The sequence below is a fragment of the Scleropages formosus genome, chromosome 13, assembly GCF_900964775.1.
Source record: "Scleropages formosus chromosome 13, fSclFor1.1, whole genome shotgun sequence".
In the NCBI taxonomy this organism is placed as follows: Eukaryota; Metazoa; Chordata; class Actinopteri; order Osteoglossiformes; family Osteoglossidae; genus Scleropages; species Scleropages formosus.
Window position 1 is genome coordinate 27,784,773 of NC_041818.1, and position 8,755 is coordinate 27,793,527.

The window sequence follows — 8,755 nt, forward strand, 5'->3', positions numbered from 1 at the left end:
CGGTAATGGTTTTAAAAGGTCTTCGCTCTGTGGAGTCGCACGGAAATCCGACACTTAATTTGATCATCGACTAAATCTTCAAAAGCAGAGCTGCGGACGGCTATTCAAATAATCACATTCTGTTCAGTAAGAACCTTGGCATGTGTGAGAGAGACTGCTACACACACCACTTTCACTTCCTGTGACTCACACCCCCCCCCAGGGGATATGGTAGTGCTTTGGTGTGTGGGCCTTCATGGGTGTGTACTGTAGTGTACAGAAATCCATGGGAGCACAAAGTTACTGTATTTTCTTCAAAGTAACTTGCACTATTAAAGTCTTTACAATTATTTACCCACTTGTACAGCAGGGTAATTTTACTGGAGCAATTTTAGGGTAAATACCTTGCTCAAGGGTACTACAGCTGGAGGTGGGACTCAAACCTGCAACTTTTGGGTCCAAAGACAGTAGCACTAACCACTACACTACCAGCTGTCCCTGGGGGTATAATGCTGTGTACAAGAGTGTGTACAGTTGTGCCTGGCTGTGTGCATTTATGTGTCAGTATGTCCAGGTGAGGGGGGGCGCTGTGGCGCAGTGGGTTGGACTGGGTCCTGCTCTCCGGTAGCTTTGGGGTTTGAGTCCCGCTTTGGGTGCCTTGCGATGGACTGGAGTCCCGTCCTGGCTGTGTCCCCTCCCCCTCCAGCCTTACGCCCTGTGTTGCCGGGTTAGGCTCTGGCTCCCCTCGACCCTGTATGGGACAAGCGGTTCAGATGGTGTGTGTGTGTGTGTGTGTGTGTGTGTGTGTGTGTGGGAGGGAGGGAGTGCATGTGTGTGTTCAGAGGTGTAAGGACATTGTTTTTTCTAAATGACGAAGTTCATCATCAAATCTGATCATCTGGTCTCTTTTTTCTTCATTACTTAATCTGCACATAATTTGGAGTAAATATAACTTTTATAAGTTTACAACAATAAAATATTATAAAGCTATTATGATTTATGGTATTTTCCAATAATATACCAGAGTACAGTATGATAATTGACATCAGACTAATTATTATACTGTAACACCGGCAATAGTTTCTATTTTTAAATTAGAATATTTTCAGCTCCATTGTTTTCGTTTGGCTGGCTGATGGTTTTAATATAAAAATATAATAATTCAGTGTAATTCTGGCCTCCTATAGATACTTTTATTATGCCTGAAACAGTTTTTATGGGCCAGAGTAGTGAGCAGAACTCGACATTAAACCCATTTCGCCTTCAGCCCTTTGAGTCCTCTGAGTTCATGAACACACGAATGGACAGTAAGAGGAAATATTGACACCTCGTCAGGGCTGTGAAATATCTTCTTTGGGCAAAGGTGGAGTTCAGCTCAGATGCCATTCTTCCAAATGTGACTCATTATTATATCAATAATTTGACACAGCATAACTCATAGTTTCACAGTACAAGTTTTGTAGTATCTTTCTGCAAGTAACAGCACCATATTCTCTTTCTGGGATTTGAACCTACAACCTTCTGCCTTTAAGATTATTTATTTATCTATCAATCTGTCTATCTGGATAGCTGATACATTCCTCCAGATTGACTTAGTGTGAGATTTGTGCACCACACCACCTACACTGATTTACCCATTAATACAGCAAGGTAATTTTACTGTATCAGTACCTTGATGAAGGGTGCAGGAACAGGATTTGAACCCGTCTACTCTGAAGGCAAGGCGGTAGCTGTAACCATTCTGCTGCCCTCTGCCCCACTTCCTTAACCACTCTGGTACCTGCTCCCAGAACAAGCAGTACAAGTATGACGGATTAAAACAACAGCTTCCGGAACAATCCGGGCTGCCTGTCAGGATGTGCCCGTGCTCGTCTCGAGTGACGAGGCCGCATGCCTCAAACCGCGCGCGGACGCCGGAACCTGCACGGGCACATCCTCGGGGGACAAGAGGAAAGGTGTGAGCTCCAGTGCGCAGATAAGCGGCTGCTTGTCGTCTCGCTCCCAGGGCCGGTGGACCACATTTCGGGAGTGGGTGGGGCCCACAGAGGCTAGGTGGGGCAGAAATCTACCCCCCCATGGCATCAGCAACCAAAACATTTCCTGCTACAAAGTGAGGAGCCCTGAGACCCCCGAGGGACTCCCAGTCACACAGGGCGCCCGTTGACAGCGGAGCTGCCAAAAGCTCCTTCGTATTTCTGACACACAAATAAGAGCGGAACCCGAACGCATTGCAGCAAAAGGAGAGCCGGTCGAACTCTGCGTTCTTCCGCATTCTCTCATCGCTGCTATATCGCGCGGTAATTAATGTCTTTTGCATAATTTGCAGGAAGAAGAGCGACGCGTTCACAAATGACTCGCCGCAGGTCACAGAAACGCTATCTGCTCTCGGCTCCTGGGAGCAGCACGTGCGGGACCTTACCGCGTTTACCGTGTTCTGAGAGTGCCAGTACTCTGCGTCACAAGCACTTTATGGAAATGCAGCGTGGCAGGGGATATGTTGTTGAGGTGGAAGCAGCCTGGTGGGCTTTGGGATCCGAACCACGGTCAAACCGGGTCTCCTCAGGCCCAGTAAGGACTGTCGTGTCCGTTAACGACCACACGGATTTCCACTCTGACAAGCCAGACAGGGTGCTTTGGCCGCTTTGGTCTCTTTGGTCCCCACCTGCCTGTCTTGCCATGACAACATCCTGAGAACTTCCACTCAATGACTTCTGATGTTACAACAAAAATTGAAAGGAATTCTGTTCATAACTCAATTTGTTTGTAACTCCAAAGTAACTTTTACCAAGTTACAATAATCAACACACACACACACACACACCTTCTGAACCCGTCAACACAGGGCGCAAGGCTGGAGGGGGGAGGGGACACATCCCGGACGAGACTTCAATCCATCACAGGGAACCCCAAGTGGGACTCGAACCTCAGACCCTCTGGAGAGCAGGACCCGGTTAAATCCATCTTGGAAATAGCTAAAGTAAATAAAAATACTTTGTCAGACATACTTTAATATTTTTATTGACTCTGAACAACATTAAAATGAACACTTCTTTATTTAAATAAAATGACAATAAATGTCTCCATGAATTCCTATTTAATGCCAACTGCAGGTTTCATCCCCGAAATGTTTGCAACCTTCGTCATCTTGTCATTGATCACCGACGCTGACGAACACAAAATTTGTGCTGTAAACACTGTGGAAGCGAGTTCAACTAAGGCGGTCACACACACCCATTCCATTTAGGGGCTCTTCCCATGACCTACTGGTGTGGAGGGTTAATCGGTGACACAGAGGCTTGGCTATAAAACCGATAAATGAGGAAAATTCAGCGGATGAGAAAAATGAGCTGGAAAACACACACACACACACACACATTTTCAGAACCGCTTGTCCCATACGGAGTCACGGGGAACCGGAGCCAACCCGGTAACACAAGGCGTAAGGCCAGAGGGGGAGGGGACACACCCAGGACAGGATGCCAGTCCATCACCAGGCACCCCAAACAGGACTCAAACCCTAGACCCACCAGAGAGCAGGACTGTGGTCCAACCCACTGCGCCACCACACCCCCAAGCTGGAAAACACTCAATGAAAATACACCTCTCTGAGCGATCATTACTCGACCGTTGGTACACGAGCGCCCGGTGCGATCGAGGCGGAAGGAAGGCTGCTGTGGACATATGAGGGCAGCGCTCAGTCTTACGCCTCACGATCTGCATTCCGTCGCATCCATTTCATAAACAAGGTCTCCTGCACACACAGACCTTCTATTGTACTGCTATCAGTGAAAGTCAGGGCTGCAAAAAAAAAAGTTGTTAAAAAAAGCAAAAGAAAAAAAAAAACAGTAACACTCAGTGTAATCTCAGCGGTGAAAGGAATCACTCCCCCACTGTCCTCTCCAGCGGCTCAGGGTTCAAGGCCCTGCTTCGGAAATCACAGCACGCTGCTGTCACAGATGCTCAGAAAAGGGACTAGCTGATCTAAGCATGCTGCTGTTGGTTTGAGTCCTGGGCCTGTGAGATCGAGCACCTTTTCGTGGCGCTGCATCAGTAAAAGAATAAAGATCGTCTCTCAGATGTAAACTTTGTGCTGGATGACGAGGGGTGCTTCATGCGATGATGCCTCGGGACATTGGCCTCTTTAGTCTGGAAATGAAACTGAACTTGTGACCACAACGTTGTAAGTTCTCGTTCCTCCGATGCTCAGGTGATTCAACTTTCCCATGAAGACAGGGGTTCATCCTGCGCCGCATCAGTCGAACATCCAGCCATCCAAACAGCTAGTGACTGCGGCAAATTTGCTCCTCCTGTTACCAACAGTTGAGTTACGAATTTTCGGAGATATGAACATTTTTTTCCTTTTCTTTATTTTTTAATTGCAATTTGTTCACTAATCTATTTTCTAAAATCGTTTTCTAAATCTTTTTTAAATTCTATTTCCTAAAATTTTCATCTGTAGCGCAGGGAGCGTATCCTGATAGATGGCCATAAAGAGCGCCAAAATGGAATCGGCACGTTGCACCGCCGGAATCAAACTCCCTGCCGCGGTGTTTACAGCTCAAGCCGGTGTTCCTGAGTGTCAGCGATCGATAACAGGAAGAGGAACGTTGCTCATGTTTAGCGGGATATGAATCTGTCCACAGTGGGCACTGAACAGGAGTCTGTAGAGACGACATGTCCTTATTTTCAATGTGTTCTTATTTTCAGTCACTTTAAACAAATATTTTGAGGTAGCTTCAAGTTAAAGTCTTGCAAAGTCCTTTTTTTATTATAGCTCCGTTTGTGATTTTTTACACACTGTAAGCAGTGAATAAGTTGAGGGACGTCTGTATTATTAACCGTTTATTGACTGTGACTTAGTGGTTAAGAGTGACTTCGGAGTTAAGAACAAACAGAGTTATGAACACACCTCCAGTTCCAGTTGTGCTGGCTGGCTGAGGAGACCTTGAGCTCTTGGACCAATGAGGAACCATGAGTAGATGTAAAAGTTGCTCTTTTCACCTCTGTCTTTAACCTCTGTCCTCCTTCAGGAAGACACCGGTCAAGTCGAGACGGTTCAGTGCCCCCCCCACCCCTTCGACGCCCTCCGTAAATCAGCAGAGGAGGTGTGTTAAAATAGGTGACCTGAACTGGCGTGCACACTGGTGGCGAGGGGGTTGTGTGGTCAGAATTCCTGCGTGTGAAAATGAAAGCTCAACATTCCTGCTCTCTCTCTGGAGAAGAACACACACACACCCCCAACACGTCTGAACGCACCAAGACGGCGCGTGGGACCCTTCTGCATGTTCACCCGGAATGTTGCGGAAAGGCGTCTTCTGCTACCGAGCTCACGTTGTATGTGAACGTGATATTTTATGGACCAGCAGGTGGCGTGGTGGTTGGTGCACTTAGGACCAGGGGTGAACTCGTGTTGCAGTTCCCTGGAGCAGGTATTTACCTGGAACTGACACAGTGAAATTGTTTTATGCGGGAACTCGTGTGATGAACATATAGTGGAAAGAAAGAAACCAACTGCACTTAAGAATCACACGACTGCATCTAAGTGTCTCTTTCTCCTACTGTAATGAACGCTTTGTATTTTCTATGAGATGTTTGTTGCTTTGGAGAAAAGTGTCTGATAAATGAATACATGTAAATGTAAATGTAACATTACCCTGCTGCACAGATGAGTAAAAGTAAATCCAACACCGTAAGTCATTTCGAAGAAATACTTTGGATAAAAAATGCAGTTTAGAAATGGTGGGAGGGTTAACGGGAGCGGTTCCGCTGTAAACCGTGGTAATACCGCGCCGTTGTCGGTTACACCGCTGATCTGTGTGTAAACGGACGGGAAGCAGCGAAGAGGCGCGGCGGGACGACTCCGCTCTGGAGGTGGGCTCAGGAGCGCGAGACATCCTCACGGGGGTCCGGTGGGCAGGGGGTCTGCTTCATACCCACACCGCCATGGTCACCATGGTCTCTGATCTTCACCCCACCTGCTGTCCCTCAGAGGCGAAAACAGTTGGAGACAGACCTCGGCAGGTGGTTCGATGCACGGTGAGAAAGTATGGTAAAAGTATCTGTTCCAGGTAAACGCGAAGCGCAGCTCTCGTGGACACTGGACGCTCTGCTTCGCCTGGATTGGTCTTGTTCGTCCCCTTATGGATCGTCCCTCGCGGGAACTCACACGGAACATTAGTGTTGACTTTCTCCCGCTCCTTTTTCAAAAAGGAATTGTCATGTTAGGTTTGCACCCCTATGCCAACAGGGCAGTTTTTACTGCTCCGCTTCAGGGTGAGAACCTTGATCAGGGATCTGTGGCAGGAGGTGGGATTTAAACCCGGAATTTTCGATCGTGAGGCGACACCTCTGACCACTACGCCCCCTGCTGGTCCGCGAACAGGAAAATGGAGCCAAAGAGCTGCTGTGGCTCGGACTTCCGAGACCCAACAGGAAGCGCAGGTTCGCCTCCTGTCGCAGTTCCCTCGATCGAGGTATTCACCCTGAACCGATGCAGTAAAAACAACCCCGCACCCCTCTGTGCTCGCATGAACTTCCGGAACATTCTGCACGTTGGCCGGCGCTCTCTCCGTCCCGCTGCCTCATCTGCAGGAGCGATACGCTCTCAGCCCCTCGTTCACTCCCGAAAACGGGAGAGCCCTCAAGGTCCCGCTCCGCCGATAAGGAGGTGACGGGAGAGGGGCGCTCGGAATTGTGGGCCGCGACACATTTATAATGAACGAGAGCGGCGCCGTGGGGGAGCGGGGGGGGGCACTCCATCATTCGGTGGGCCTCTCCCAGCGAACACCTTCCTGCACCTTGGAAACTGGGCCGATTGACGAAGACACTCTTTGTTTGTTTGCTCGCGTGAAAGCGGCACATTTGGGGGAAATTGTCACTTTTTCTAGTTCCTCTGCGATTCCCGTCTCTTTCAGGACGTCGATTATTGAAGGTACTGTGGGCAGGAAAAAGAAAAAAAAACAGTTTTGGTCCTGTAACGGTAGAGATTGAATTATAGATATGACTCTTCATGGGGAGAAAAGAAGTGTAGCTTTTAATTGAAAATAATGATGTATAAATGAAACGCGTTGCTGCCTCACGCTGACTTTACCGCTATTCACCACTATTTACCGCCATCGGAGCTCCGGTGCGCCGGCTCCGCAGTGATGTCACTCCCAGTGGGGCTGCTGGGATTTTGATTAAGTTTCCTGATCCTGCGGGGTTGGACCGCTTCCCTACCCTGCTCCATCTGGCTGCCCACCTTCACCCCCCCACCTGCCGCAGACACACACACGCACGCTCACACACACACACCACCTCCGCAGCCTCGATGCTCAGCGATCCTTGCCTCGGTCCCCCTCCCGCGCTGTGCGAAATGGTCTCGAACCGCCGTCCGGAGCGCCGGCGCTCGCCTGACCCCTGCCGTCGAGGGGCCGCGCGGCGGATCCGGCACACCGCCGCCGCGCCGGAAACCGCCGTGTGCGTCTCTGCCGCTCGCGAGCAACGCAAACAAGGTCCCGGTGTGCGCCACCCCATCCGGCCGAAGAAGAAGCTCCCGGAACCCGGAGCTCGGGAGACCTCAGGGACTTAGTAGCTCACATCCCACGACAAGCACGGCACACAAGACCTTCTTTGTGCGCGACGCCGCTGTGTGTGTGACTGCGGGATGAGCGTCGGCTTAGCCGCGCCGTTTAGGAGTGTGTTTCGTAAGATGGGCGCTCAGAGCCGCTGAGTGACAGCGCCAGCGGGGATCAGATGCGGATTATGGGATCAGCAGTGAATCTGTAGAGGGATCCACAACGACCTGTGCTGGGGTTCGACACGCTCACACACTCACACACGCACACGCACACACACACACACACACACACACACACACACACTCACTCACACATGCAATTAAAGTCAATTTGGACCCTGTGAATGGAGCTCTTTGTGCTCCGCCAAGGCTCTCTACCAAACTCATTTCTGTTATTCAATCCTGGGCTTTAACACGTGAACTTCCCATGTTTACACTGGTATTTAATGACAGCACAGTTCTATTTTGACGGGATTTCGTGATTAATGGTTACGCTCAGACCCCTGTGGCGCTGCACCTGTTGCCTGAATTGAACCTCTCTTTGGAAGCGTGACAGCAGCGCCATCGACGTGCTCCCCACCGCGTTCGCCGGTCCCCGTTTGCCCTCATCTCCTGCACGTCTCGCACCCTGGACCTCTGATTCACCGTGTGTATTGTACACAGAGCTTGGTGTTTGCCCACGGGCCGTCCAACTTAACAAGCCCTGCAACAGTAACGGATCGAGGTGTCTCCTGCTGGCAGGTTCCAATCCCAGAATGCAGTGGGGAGAGCGGCACATCCTTCCGGAGGACGGCCTGCCCTGCTGTCTCCCGTGCTGCTTGTAGGAAACACCTTCTCCTTTAAGGAAGCGACGCCCTCTAACATTTTTAATAATGCTGGAAAACAGGAAAAAAATTCCTTAGACTCACTGTTGAGACCTGAAGACCCAGGAGGGGACCTGCTGCATGACCTTTGAGAAAGACAATCAATGGGGCAAAATCATAAAACATTTACATTTGCATTTACCCATTTATCACACAACTGATCGTCTCCAAAGTGACCCACAATTCAGAATAAAGAAAAGTGCATCGACAATAGAGGAAGAGCTTTGGGCACAGACACAGGACTACGGACATGCAGCTTGTGTGTTTGACACCACCATGTTCCCGGTTCCCACCCCTCCAGTAGCTCCTTTTGAAGTGATATTCAAATAGCAAATGCATAAATGATCATAGCAGA